The sequence below is a fragment of the Coregonus clupeaformis genome, chromosome 24 (genome assembly GCF_020615455.1).
Source record: "Coregonus clupeaformis isolate EN_2021a chromosome 24, ASM2061545v1, whole genome shotgun sequence".
In the NCBI taxonomy this organism is placed as follows: Eukaryota; Metazoa; Chordata; class Actinopteri; order Salmoniformes; family Salmonidae; genus Coregonus; species Coregonus clupeaformis.
Genome location: NC_059215.1, coordinates 16,552,519 through 16,567,518, shown reverse-complemented (window position 1 = coordinate 16,567,518; position 15,000 = coordinate 16,552,519).

Sequence of the window (15,000 nt, the reverse complement as noted above, 5' to 3'; positions counted from 1 at the left end):
GTGAGACAATCTTACTAATTTGCTTGAGAACCAGTTCGGATTTAAGTATAACTTTTGTAAGACTGAAGCTTTTAGTGATAGGTCTAATGCTTTAATATTTAATAATTTCTGTCCTCCGAATTCATATTCATTATATAAATATGCTCTTTTAATTTTGTCTGGCTTGCCGTTCCAAATAAAATTGAATATTTTTTTCTCATATAATTTAAAAAACTGTTCGCTAGGCGTAGGCAAGACCATAAGCAAATAGGTAAACTGTGATAATACTAATGAGTTAATCAGGTGATTTTTCCACAAATTGACAGGTATTTTCCTTTCCATGGTAGTAAGATCTTATCTATTTTTGCTAATTTTCTATTAAAATTTATTGAAGTGAGATCATTTATTTCCTTTGGGATATGTATTCCGAGTATATCCACATCACCATCAGACCATTTTATTGGTAAACTACATGGTAATGTAAAAATTGTATTTTTAGTGATCCAATACGTAATATAGTACATTTGTCATAATTTGGTTGTAATCCAGAGAGGTTAGAAAATGTATCTAGATCCTCTATGAGGCTGTGGAGGGATTCTAGTTGTGGATTTAAAAAAACATGAATCATCAGCGTACAATGCCACCTTTGTTTTTAAGGTCTTTATTTCTAATCCTCTGATATTATTATTAGATCTGATTTTAATCGCTAACATCTCGATGGCCACAATAAATAGATATGCCGATAGTGGACAACCTTGTTTCACTCCTCTTGACAGTTTAAAACTTTCTGAGAAATAGCCATTATTTACTATTTTACACCTAGGGTTACTATACATGATTTTGACCCATTTTATAAGAGATTCTCCAAAATTGAAATGCTCCAGGCATTTATATATAAACCCCAGTCGAACTTTATCAAATGCCTTTTCGAAGTCTGCTATGAATAGCAGGCCTGGTTTCCCATATTTTCCATAGTGTTCTAATGTTTCCAATACTTGCCTTATATTATCTCCAATGTATCTTCCATGTAAAAAACCTGTCTGATTAGAATTAATAATATCCGGCAATACCCTTTTTAATTCTATGCGCTATACATTTTGCTAGGATTTTTGCATCACAACACTGAAGTGTAAGGGGCCTCCAATTTTGTAAATGGACTGGATCTTTATATTTTCCACTTGTATCCTGTTTCAGTAATAATGAGATCAGTCCTTCTTCTTGAGTGTCAGATAATCTACCATTTACATAGGAGTGGTTAAAACATGCTAATAACGGTCCTCTTAGTATATCAAAAAAGGTTTGGTATACCTCGACTGGTATGCCATCCAACCCTGGAGTTTTCCCAGACTTAAAGTCTTTAATTGCATCCAGAAGTTCCTCCTCTGTAATTTCACCTTCACATGAGTCTTTCTGTGTGGCTGTTAATTTGACATTATCAATAGAAAAAAATCTCTACAATTAGCTTCAGTTAGAGGAGATGGAGGCGACTGAAAAGAAAACATATGCTTAAAGTACTTTGTTTCTTCCTTCAAAATGTCATTTGGTGAATCATGGTGACTCCGTCAATTGTAACCAGTTTCATTAAGTTCTTTTTGGTAGCATTCCTATGTTGAAGATTAAAAAGAATTTTGTGCATTTTTCCCCATATTCCATCCAGTTTGCTTTATTTTTATAATATGTTACACTTGATCTTTCAAATCAAATCAAATTTTATTGGTCACATGCGCCGAATACAACAAGTGCAGACATTACAGTGAAATGCTTACTTACAGCCCTTAACCAACAGTGCGTTTATTTTAAACAAAAAAGTAAGAATAAAACAACAACAAAAAAAAGTGTTGAGAAAAAACAAAGAGCAGAAGTAAAATAAAGTGACAGTAGGGAGGCTATATATACAGGGGGTAACGGTGCAGAGTCAATGTGCGGGGCACCGGCTAGTTGAGGTAGTTGAGGTAATATGTACATGTGGGTAGAGTTAAAGTGACTATGCATAAATACTTAACAGAGTAGCAGCAGCGTAAAAGGATGGGGTGGGGGGCAGTGCAAATAGTCCGGGTAGCCATGATTAGCTGTTCAGGAGTCTTATGGCTTGTGGGTAGAAGCTGTTGAGAAGTCTTTTGGACCTAGACTTGGCACTCCGGTACCGCTTGCCGTGCGGTAGCAGAGAGAACAGTCTATGACTAGGGTGGCTGGAGTCTTTGACAATTTTGAGGGCCTTCTTGAATAAATTTCTCCATTTCTTTTTGTTTTTCCTCTAATTTATTCTGAGCCTCTATGTTACAGTTTTTATTGCCATCTATCTGTTCTGTTAGACTTTCTATTTCCTTTCTTAGTATAAACTCTTTTGACCTAAATTGCTTTTGTTTTCGAGATGAGTACTGAATTGCATGGCCTCTAAAGGCACATTTAAAGGTGTCCCATACAATAGGGATTCGCTGTACCTATGTTATGTTGGAAAAAATCAGTTATAAATTCCTTTGTTCTAATTATAAATAAATTATCATCCAATAGGCTTTGATTAAATTTCCAATATCCTCGCCCACGTGGAAATTCAGTAAGAGTAATATATATGCCTATTACATGATGGTCTGACCGCATTCTGTCCCCTATCAACACTTTTTTTACTTTTGGTGCCAACGAGAATGAGATAAGAAAGAAGTCAAGACGACTAGCTTGATTCAGTCTCCGCCATGTATATCTCACTAGATCAGTATATTTAAGCCTCCATATATCTACTAGTTCTAATGTATCCATGACATTCACAATTTCCTTAAGAGCATGTGGGTGATTGTTTGTGGTGTGATTTCCTTTACGGTCCATTGAGCTATTTAAAACAGTATTATAATCCCCCACCATAATAATATTGTCTTGAGTTGCTTGCAGGCTTGATAATTTATTATATATATTGTCAAAGAATTGTGGATCATCATTATTTGGTCCATAAAGGTTAATGAGCCATATCTGTTTATGGTCCAATAACATATTTAAAATAATCCATCTACCTTGTGTATCTATTTGTACAATTTGCACATTTGGATCGAAATTACTATTAATTAATATCATCACCCCCTTTTGAATTTCTTTGCCCATGGGAGAAGTATATTTCCCCCATTCTTTTTTCCACGCTACTTCATCTCGAATTGTTGAATGAGTTTCCTGTATACAATAGGTATTATATTCCTTCTCTTTGAGCCATGTAAATATTGTTCTTCTTTTGTTATTATCAGCTAAGCCATTACAATTATAACTGGCTATACTTATTTCACCATACACCATAATGAGATATAAGTTTCAAGTCTATTTATCACTATATATGGTTGGAAATTTACCAATAAAAAATAGCGTAATGATTGAGTGTCCATATACAGTGGGGAAAAAAGTATTTAGTCAGCCACCAATTGTGCAAGTTCTCCCACTTAAAAAGATGAGAGAGGCCTGTAATTTTCATCATAGGTACACGTCAACTATGACAGACAAAATGAGGAAAAAAATCCAGAAAATCACATTGTAGGATTTTTTATGAATTTATTTGCAAATTATGGTGGAAAATAAGTATTTGGTCAATAACAAAAGTTTCTCAATACTTTGTTATATACCCTTTGTTGGCAATGAAACAGGTCAAACGTTTTCTGTAAGTCTTCACAAGGTTTTCACACACTGTTGCTGGTATTTTGGCCCATTCCTCCATGCAGATCTCCTCTAGAGCAGTGATGTTTTGGGGCTGTCGCTGGGCAACACGGACTTTCAACTCCCTCCAAAGATTTTCTATGGGGTTGAGATCTGGAGACTGGCTAGGCCATTCCAGGACCTTGAAATGCTTCTTACGAAGCCACTCATTCGTTGCCCGGGCGGTGTGTTTGGGATCATTGTCATGCTGAAAGACCCAGCCACGTTTCATCTTCAATGCCCTTGCTGATGGAAGGAGGTTTTCACTCAAAATCACATGATACATGGCCCCATTCATTCTTTCCTTTACACGGATCAGTCGTCCTGGTCCCTTTGCAGAAAAACAGCCCCAAAGCATGATGTTTCCACCCCCATGCTTCACAGTAGGTATGGTGTTCTTTGGATGCAACTCAGCATTCTTTGTCCTCCAAACACGACAAGTTCTATTTTGGTTTCATCTGACCATATGACATATGACATTCTCCCAATCCTCTTCTGGATCATCCAAATGCACTCTAGCAAACTTCAGACGGGCCTGGACATGTACTGGCTTAAGCAGGGGGACACGTCTGCACTGCAGGATTTGAGTCCCTGGCGGCGTAGTGTGTTACTGATGGTAGGCTTTGTTACTTTGGTCCCAGCTCTCTGCAGGTCATTCACTAGGTCCCCCGTGTGGTTCTGGGATTTTTGCTCACCGTTCTTGGGATCATTTTGACCCCACGGGGTGAGATCTTGCGTGGAGCCCCAGATCGAGGGAGATTATAAGTGGTCTTGTATGTCTTCCATTTCCTAATAATTGCTCCCACAGTTGATTTCTTCAAACCAAGCTGCTTACCTATTGCAGATTCAGTCTTCCCAGCCTGGTGCAGGTCTACAATTTTGTTTCTGGTGTCCTTTGACAGCTCTTTGGTCTTGGCCATAGTGGAGTTTGGAGTGTGACTGTTTGAGGTTGTGGACAGGTGTCTTTTATACTGATAACAAGTTCAAACAGGTGCCATTAATACAGGTAACGAGTGGAGGACAGAGAAAACTCTTAAAGAAGAAGTTACAGGTCTGTGAGAGCCAGAAATCTTGCTTGTTTGTAGGTGACCAAATACTTATTTTCCACCATAATTTGCAAATAAATTCATTAAAAATCCTACAATGTGATTTTCTGGATTTTTTTTCCTCATTTTGTCTGTCATAGTTGACGTGTACCTATGATGAAAATGACAGGCCTCTCTCATCTTTTTAAGTGGGAGAACTTGCACAATTGGTGGCTGACTAAATACATTTTTTCCCCACTGTAGCTGTACCGTGATATTTGCATTGCTACGGAGTAGCCCTTCAATTGTTCTCCACTAATTCCCCCGCTAAAGCCCCCTTCCCATCCCAAGTTGAGCCGTCATCGCCGTGATCAGCATCCCACCCACGTCCCTCCGTATCCCTAAGGCCCCGAGAGGCCAGGACCCATCCATCGAAAACAGCACATAGTGCCACCCACAAAACAAAAGCAGGTCAACCGCCAAAAGCATTTCCAATGCTTTCACCTCTATATATATATATCTATTTATTTATTTTTTTAATTATGCATATCCTATTAGAGTCTGTTGAGTCTATTATCCTATTAGAGCCTATTAGAGTCTGTTGTTGTTATAACTCTCTCTCTGATTACATTAGAGTCTGTTGTTGTTATAACTCTCTGATTACATTAGTCTGTTGTTGTTATAACTCTCTCTCTCTCTGATTAAATTAGAGTCTGTTGTTGTTATAATTCTCTCTCTCTGATTACATTAGAGTCTGTTGTTGTTATAACTCTCTCTCTGATTACATTAGAGTCTGTTGTTGTTATAACTCTCTCTCTGATTACATTATAGTCTGTTGTTGTTATAACTCTCTCTCTCTCTGATTACATTAGAGTCTGTTGTTGTTATAACTCTCTCTCTGATTACATTAGTCTGTTGTTGTTATAACTCTCTCTCTGATTACATTAGAGTCTGTTGTTGTTATAATTCTCTCTCTCTGATTACATTAGAGTCTGTTGTTGTTATAACTCTCTCTCTGATTACATTATAGTCTGTTGTTGTTATAACTCTCTCTCTCTCTGATTACATTAGAGTCTGTTGTTGTTATAACTCTCTCTCTGATTACATTAGTCTGTTGTTGTTATAACTCTCTCTCTGATTACATTAGAGTCTGTTGTTGTTATAACTCTCTCTCTCTGATTACATTAGAGTCTGTTGTTGTTATAACTCTCTCTCTCTGATTACATTAGAGTCTGTTGTTGTTATAACTCTCTCTCTGATTACATTAGAGTCTGTTGTTGTTATAACTCTCTCTCTGATTACATTAGTCTGTTGTTGTTATATCTCTCTCTCTGATTACATTAGAGTCTGTTGTTGTTATAACTCAATCTTTCTCTGATTACATTAGAGTCTGTTGTTGTTATAACGCTCTCTCTGATTACATTAGAGTCTGTTGTTGTTATAAGTCTCTTTCTGATTACATTAGAGTCTGTTGTTGTTATAACTCTCTCTCTCTGATTACATTAGTCTGTTGTTGTTATAACTCTCTCTCTCGGATTACATTAGAGTCTGTTGTTGTTATAACTCTCTCTCTGATTACATTAGAGTCTGTTGTTGTTATAACTTTCTCTCTGATTACATTATAGTCTGTTGTTGTTATAACTCTCTCTCTCTCTGATTACATTAGAGTATGTTGTTGTTATAACTCTCTCTCTGATTACATTAGTCTGTTGTTGTTATAACTCTCTCTCTGATTACATTAGAGTATGTTGTTGTTATAACTCTCTCTCTGGTTACATTAGAGTATGTTGTTGTTATAACTCTCTCTTTCTCTGATTACATTAGAGTCTGTTGTTGTTATAACTTTCTCTCTGATTACATTAGAGTCTGTTGTTGTTATAACTCTCTCTCTCTGATTACATTAGAGTCTGTTGTTGTTATAACTCTCTCTCTGATTACATTAGAGTCTGTTGTTGTTATAAGTCTCTCTCTGATTACATTAGAGTCTGTTGTTGTTATAACTCTCTGATTACATTAGTCTGTTGTTGTTATAACTCTCTCTCTCTCTGATTACATTAGAGTCTGTTGTTGTTATAATTCTCTCTCTCTGATTACATTAGAGTCTGTTGTTGTTATAACTCTCTCTCTGATTACATTAGAGTCTGTTGTTGTTATAACTCTCTCTCTGATTACATTATAGTCTGTTGTTGTTATAACTCTCTCTCTCTCTCTGATTACATTAGAGTCTGTTGTTGTTATAACTCTCTCTCTGATTACATTAGTCTGTTGTTGTTATAACTCTCTCTCTGATTACATTAGAGTCTGTTGTTGTTATAATTCTCTCTCTCTGATTACATTAGAGTCTGTTGTTGTTATAACTCTCTCTCTCTCTGATTACATTAGAGTCTGTTGTTGTTATAACTCTCTGATTACATTAGTCTGTTGTTGTTATAACTCTCTCTCTGATTACATTAGATCTGTTGTTGTTATAATTCTCTCTCTCTGATTACATTAGAGTCTGTTGTTGTTATAACTCTCTCTCTCTCTGATTACATTAGAGTCTGTTGTTGTTATAACTCTCTGATTACATTAGTCTGTTGTTGTTATAACTCTCTCTCTCTCTGATTACATTAGAGTCTGTTGTTGTTATAATTCTCTCTCTCTGATTACATTAGAGTCTGTTGTTGTTATAACTCTCTCTCTGATTACATTATAGTCTGTTGTTGTTATAACTCTCTCTCTCTCTGATTACATTAGAGTCTGTTGTTGTTATAACTCTCTCTCTGATTACATTAGTCTGTTGTTGTTGTAACTCTCTCTCTGATTACATTAGAGTCTGTTGTTGTTATAATTCTCTCTCTCTGATTACATTAGAGTCTGTTGTTGTTATAACTCTCTCTCTGATTACATTATAGTCTGTTGTTGTTATAACTCTCTCTCTCTCTGATTACATTAGAGTCTGTTGTTGTTATAACTCTCTCTCTGATTACATTAGTCTGTTGTTGTTATAACTCTCTCTCTGATTACATTAGAGTCTGTTGTTGTTATAACTCTCTCTCTCTCTGATTACATTAGAGTCTGTTGTTGTTATAACTCTCTCTCTGATTACATTAGAGTATGTTGTTGTTATAACTCTCTCTCTGATTACATTAGTCTGTTGTTGTTATATCTCTCTCTCTGATTACATTAGAGTCTGTTGTTGTTATAACTCTCTCTCTCTCTGATTACATTAGAGTATGTTGTTGTTATAACTCTCTCTCTGATTACATTATAGTCTGTTGTTGTTATAACTCTCTCTCTCTCTCTCTGATTACATTAGAGTCTGTTGTTGTTATAACTCTCTCTCTCTGATTACATTAGTCTGTTGTTGTTATAACTCTCTCTCTCGGATTACATTAGAGTCTGTTGTTGTTATAACTCTCTCTCTGATTACATTAGAGTATGTTGTTGTTATAACTCTCTCTCTCTGATTACATTAGTCTGTTGTTGTTATAACTCTCTCTCTCGGATTACATTAGAGTCTGTTGTTGTTATAACTCTCTCTCTGATTACATTAGAGTCTGTTGTTGTTATAACTCTCTCTCTGATTACATTAGAGTATGTTGTTGTTATAACTCTCTCTCTGATTACATTAGAGTCTGTTGTTGTTATAATTCTCTCTCTCTGATTACATTAGAGTCTTTTTTTGTTATAACTCTCTCTGTCTGATTACATTATAGTCTGTTGTTATAACTCTCTCTCTGATTACATTAGAGTCTGTTGTTGTTATAACTCTCTCTCTCTGATTACATTAGAGTATGTTGTTGTTATAACTCTCTCTCTGATTACATTAGAGTCTGTTGTTGTTATAACTCTCTCTGTCTGATTACATTAGAGTCTGTTGTTGTTATAACTCTCTCTCTCGGATTACATTAGAGATTGTTGTTGTTATAACTCTCTCTCTGATTACATTAGAGTATGTTGTTGTTATAACTCTCTCTCTGATTACATTAGTCTGTTGTTGTTATAACTCTCTCTCTGATTACATTAGAGTCTGTTGTTGTTATAACTCTCTCTCTCGGATTACATTAGAGTCTGTTTTTGTTATAACTCTCTCTCTGATTACATTAGAGTATGTTGTTGTTATAACTCTCTCTCTGATTACATTAGTCTGTTGTTGTTATAACTCTCTCTCTCGGATTACATTAGAGTCTGTTGTTGTTATAACTCTCTCTCTGATTACATTAGAGTCTGTTGTTGTTATAACTCTCTCTCTGATTACATTAGAGTCTGTTGTTGTTATAACTCTCTCTCTCGGATTACATTAGAGTCTGTTTTTGTTATAACTCTCTCTCTGATTACATTAGAGTATGTTGTTGTTATAACTCTCTCTCTGATTACATTAGTCTGTTGTTGTTATAACTCTCTCTCTCTGATTACGTTAGTCTGTTGTTGTTATAACTCTCTCTCTCTGATTACATTAGAGTATGTTGTTGTTATAACTCTCTCTCTGATTACATTAGAGTCTGTTGTTGTTATAACTCTCTCTCTCTGATTACATTAGAGTCTGTTGTTGTTATAACTCTCTCTTTCTCTGATTACATTAGAGTCTGTTGTTGTTATAACTCTCTCTCTGATTACATTAGAGTATGTTGTTGTTATAACTCTCTCTCTGATTACATTAGAGTATGTTGTTGTTATAACTCTCTCTCTGATTACATTAGAGTCTGTTGTTGTTATAACTCTCTCTCTGATTACATTAGAGTCTGTTGTTGTTATAACTCTCTCTCTGATTACATTAGAGTATGTTGTTGTTAAAACTCTCTCTCTGATTACATTAGAGTCTGTTGTTGTTATAACTCTCTCTCTGATTACATTAGAGTCTGTTGTTGTTATAACTCTCTCTCTGATTACATTAGAGTCTGTTGTTGTTATAACTCTCTCTCTGATTACATTAGAGTCTGTTGTTGTTATAACTCTCTCTCTGATTACATTAGAGTCTTTTTTTGTTATAACTCTCTCTGTCTGATTACATTATAGTATGTTGTTTTAACTCTCTCTGATTACATTAGAGTCTGTTGTTGTTATAACTCTCTCTCTGATTACGTTAGCGTCAGTTGTTGTTATAACTCTCTCTCTCTTTCCATTAGTCTGTTGTTGTTATAACTCTCTCTCTGATTACATTAGAGTCTGTTGTTGTTATAACTCTTTCTCTGATTACATTAGAGTCTGTTGTTGTTATAACTCTCTCTCTCTCTGATTACATTAGAGTCTGTTGTTGTTATAACTCTCTCTCTCTGATTACATTAGTCTGTTGTTGTTATAACTCTCTCTCTCGGATTACATTAGAGTCTGTTGTTGTTATAACTCTCTCTCTGATTACATTAGTCTGTTGTTGTTATAACTCTCTCTCTCGGATTACATTAGAGTCTGTTGTTGTTATAACTCTCTCTCTGATTACATTAGAGTCTGTTGTTGTTATAACTCTCTCTCTGATTACATTAGAGTATGTTGTTGTTATAACTCTCTCTCTGATTACATTAGAGTCTGTTGTTGTTATAATTCTCTCTCTCTGATTACATTAGAGTCTTTTTTTGTTATAACTCTCTCTGTCTGATTACATTATAGTCTGTTGTTATAACTCTCTCTCTGATTACATTAGAGTCTGTTGTTGTTATAACTCTCTCTCTCTTTCCATTAGTCTGTTGTTGTTATAACTCTCTCTCTGATTACATTAGAGTCTGTTGTTGTTATAACTCTCTCTGTCTGATTACATTAGAGTCTGTTGTTGTTATAACTCTCTCTCTCGGATTACATTAGAGATTGTTGTTGTTATAACGCTCTCTCTGATTACATTAGAGTATGTTGTTGTTATAACTCTCTCTCTGATTACATTAGTCTGTTGTTGTTATAACTCTCTCTCTGATTACATTAGAGTCTGTTGTTGTTATAACTCTCTCTCTCGGATTACATTAGAGTCTGTTTTTGTTATAACTCTCTCTCTGATTACATTAGAGTATGTTGTTGTTATAACTCTCTCTCTCTGATTACATTAGAGTCTGTTGTTGTTATAACTCTCTCTTTCTCTGATTACATTAGAGTCTGTTGTTGTTATAACTCTCTCTCTGATTACATTAGAGTCTGTTGTTGTTATAACTCTCTCTCTGATTACATTAGAGTATGTTGTTGTTATAACTCTCTCTCTGATTACATTAGAGTCTGTTGTTGTTATAACTCTCTCTCTGATTACATTAGAGTCTGTTGTTGTTATAACTCTCTCTCTGATTACATTAGAGTATGTTGTTGTTATAACTCTCTCTCTGATTACATTAGAGTCTGTTGTTGTTATAACTCTCTCTCTGATTACATTAGAGTCTGTTGTTGTTATAACTCTCTCTCTGATTACATTAGAGTATGTTGTTGTTATAACTCTCTCTCTGATTACATTAGTCTGTTGTTGTTATAACTCTCTCTCTGATTACATTAGAGTCTGTTGTTGTTATAACTCTCTCTCTCGGATTACATTAGAGTCTGTTGTTGTTATAACTCTCTCTCTGATTACATTAGAGTATGTTGTTGTTATAACTCTCTCTCTCTGATTACATTAGAGTCTGTTGTTGTTATAACTCTCTCTCTCGGATTACATTAGAGTCTGTTGTTGTTATAACTCTCTCTCTGATTACATTAGAGTCTGTTGTTGTTATAACTCTCTCTCCGATTACATTAGAGTATGTTGTTGTTATAACTCTCTCTCTGATTACATTAGAGTCTGTTGTTGTTATAACTCTCTCTCTGATTACATTAGAGTCTGTTGTTGTTATAACTCTCTCTCTGTTTACATTAGAGTCTGTTGTTGTTATAACTCTCTCTCTGATTACATTAGAGTCTGTTGTTGTTATAACTCTCTCTCTGATTACATTAGAGTCTGTTGTTGTTATAACTCTCTCTGATTACATTAGAGTCTGTTGTTGTTATAACTCTCTCTCTGATTACATTAGAGTCTGTTGTTGTTATAACTCTCTCTCTGATTACATTAGAGTCTTTTTTTGTTATAACTCTCTCTCTCGGATTACATTAGAGATTGTTGTTGTTATAACTCTCTCTCTGATTACATTAGAGTATGTTGTTGTTATAACTCTCTCTCTGATTACATTAGTCTGTTGTTGTTATAACTCTCTCTCTGATTACATTAGAGTCTGTTGTTGTTATAACTCTCTCTCTCGGATTACATTAGAGTCTGTTTTTGTTATAACTCTCTCTCTGATTACATTAGAGTATGTTGTTGTTATAACTCTCTCTCTGATTACATTAGTCTGTTGTTGTTATAACTCTCTCTCCCGGATTACATTAGAGTCTGTTGTTGTTATAACTCTCTCTCTGATTACATTAGAGTCTGTTGTTGTTATAACTCTCTCTCTGATTACATTAGAGTCTGTTGTTGTTATAACTCTCTCTCTCGGATTACATTAGAGTCTGTTTTTGTTATAACTCTCTCTCTGATTACATTAGAGTATGTTGTTGTTATAACTCTCTCTCTGATTACATTAGTCTGTTGTTGTTATAACTCTCTCTCTCTGATTACGTTAGTCTGTTGTTGTTATAACTCTCTCTCTCTGATTACATTAGAGTATGTTGTTGTTATAACTCTCTCTCTGATTACATTAGAGTCTGTTGTTGTTATAACTCTCTCTCTCTGATTACATTAGAGTCTGTTGTTGTTATAACTCTCTCTTTCTCTGATTACATTAGAGTCTGTTGTTGTTATAACTCTCTCTCTGATTACATTAGAGTATGTTGTTGTTATAACTCTCTCTGATTACATTAGAGTATGTTGTTGTTATAACTCTCTCTCTGATTACATTAGAGTCTGTTGTTGTTATAACTCTCTCTCTGATTACATTAGAGTCTGTTGTTGTTATAACTCTCTCTCTGATTACATTAGAGTATGTTGTTGTTAAAACTCTCTCTCTGATTACATTAGAGTCTGTTGTTGTTATAACTCTCTCTCTGATTACATTAGAGTCTGTTGTTGTTATAACTCTCTCTCTGATTACATTAGAGTCTGTTGTTGTTATAACTCTCTCTCTGATTACATTAGAGTCTGTTGTTGTTATAACTCTCTCTCTGATTACATTAGAGTCTTTTTTGTTATAACTCTCTCTGTCTGATTACATTATAGTATGTTGTTTTAACTCTCTCTGATTACATTAGAGTCTGTTGTTGTTATAACTCTCTCTCTGATTACGTTAGCGTCAGTTGTTGTTATAACTCTCTCTCTCTTTCCATTAGTCTGTTGTTGTTATAACTCTCTCTCTGATTACATTAGAGTCTGTTGTTGTTATAACTCTTTCTCTGATTACATTAGAGTCTGTTGTTGTTATAACTCTCTCTCTCTCTGATTACATTAGAGTCTGTTGTTGTTATAACTCTCTCTCTCTGATTACATTAGTCTGTTGTTGTTATAACTCTCTCTCTCGGATTACATTAGAGTCTGTTGTTGTTATAACTCTCTCTCTGATTACATTAGTCTGTTGTTGTTATAACTCTCTCTCTCGGATTACATTAGAGTCTGTTGTTGTTATAACTCTCTCTCTGATTACATTAGAGTCTGTTGTTGTTATAACTCTCTCTCTGATTACATTAGAGTATGTTGTTGTTATAACTCTCTCTCTGATTACATTAGAGTCTGTTGTTGTTATAATTCTCTCTCTCTGATTACATTAGAGTCTTTTTTGTTATAACTCTCTCTGTCTGATTACATTATAGTCTGTTGTTATAACTCTCTCTCTGATTACATTAGAGTCTGTTGTTGTTATAACTCTCTCTCTCTTCCATTAGTCTGTTGTTGTTATAACTCTCTCTCTGATTACATTAGAGTCTGTTGTTGTTATAACTCTCTCTGTCTGATTACATTAGAGTCTGTTGTTGTTATAACTCTCTCTCTCGGATTACATTAGAGATTGTTGTTGTTATAACGCTCTCTCTGATTACATTAGAGTATGTTGTTGTTATAACTCTCTCTCTGATTACATTAGTCTGTTGTTGTTATAACTCTCTCTCTGATTACATTAGAGTCTGTTGTTGTTATAACTCTCTCTCGCGGATTACATTAGAGTCTGTTTTTGTTATAACTCTCTCTCTGATTACATTAGAGTATGTTGTTGTTATAACTCTCTCTCTCTGATTACATTAGAGTCTGTTGTTGTTATAACTCTCTCTTTCTCTGATTACATTAGAGTCTGTTGTTGTTATAACTCTCTCTCTGATTACATTAGAGTCTGTTGTTGTTATAACTCTCTCTCTGATTACATTAGAGTATGTTGTTGTTATAACTCTCTCTCTGATTACATTAGAGTCTGTTGTTGTTATAACTCTCTCTCTGATTACATTAGAGTCTGTTGTTGTTATAACTCTCTCTCTGATTACATTAGAGTATGTTGTTGTTATAACTCTCTCTCTGATTACATTAGAGTCTGTTGTTGTTATAACTCTCTCTCTGATTACATTAGAGTCTGTTGTTGTTATAACTCTCTCTCTGATTACATTAGAGTATGTTGTTGTTATAACTCTCTCTCTGATTACATTAGTCTGTTGTTGTTATAACTCTCTCTCTGATTACATTAGAGTCTGTTGTTGTTATAACTCTCTCTCGGATTACATTAGAGTCTGTTTTTGTTATAACTCTCTCTCTGATTACATTAGAGTATGTTGTTGTTATAACTCTCTCTCTCTGATTACATTAGAGTCTGTTGTTGTTATAACTCTCTCTTTCTCTGATTACATTAGAGTCTGTTGTTGTTATAACTCTCTCTCTGATTACATTAGAGTCTGTTGTTGTTATAACTCTCTCTCCGATTACATTAGAGTATGTTGTTGTTATAACTCTCTCTCTGATTACATTAGAGTCTGTTGTTGTTATAACTCTCTCTCTGATTACATTAGAGTCTGTTGTTGTTATAACTCTCTCTCTGTTTACATTAGAGTCTGTTGTTGTTATAACTCTCTCTCTGATTACATTAGAGTCTGTTGTTGTTATAACTCTCTCTCTGATTACATTAGAGTCTGTTGTTGTTATAACTCTCTCTGATTACATTAGAGTCTGTTGTTGTTATAACTCTCTCTTGATTACATTAGAGTCTGTTGTTGTTATAACTCTCTCTCTGATTACATTAGAGTCTTTTTTTGTTATAACTCTCTCTGTCTGATTACATTATAGTCTGTTGTTTTAACTCTCTCTCTGATTACATTAGAGTCTGTTGTTGTTATAACTCTCTCTCTGATTACGTTAGCGTCAGTTGTTGTTATAACTCTCTCTCTCTTTCCATTAGTCTGTTGTTGTTATAACTCTCTCTCTGATTACATTAGAGTCTGT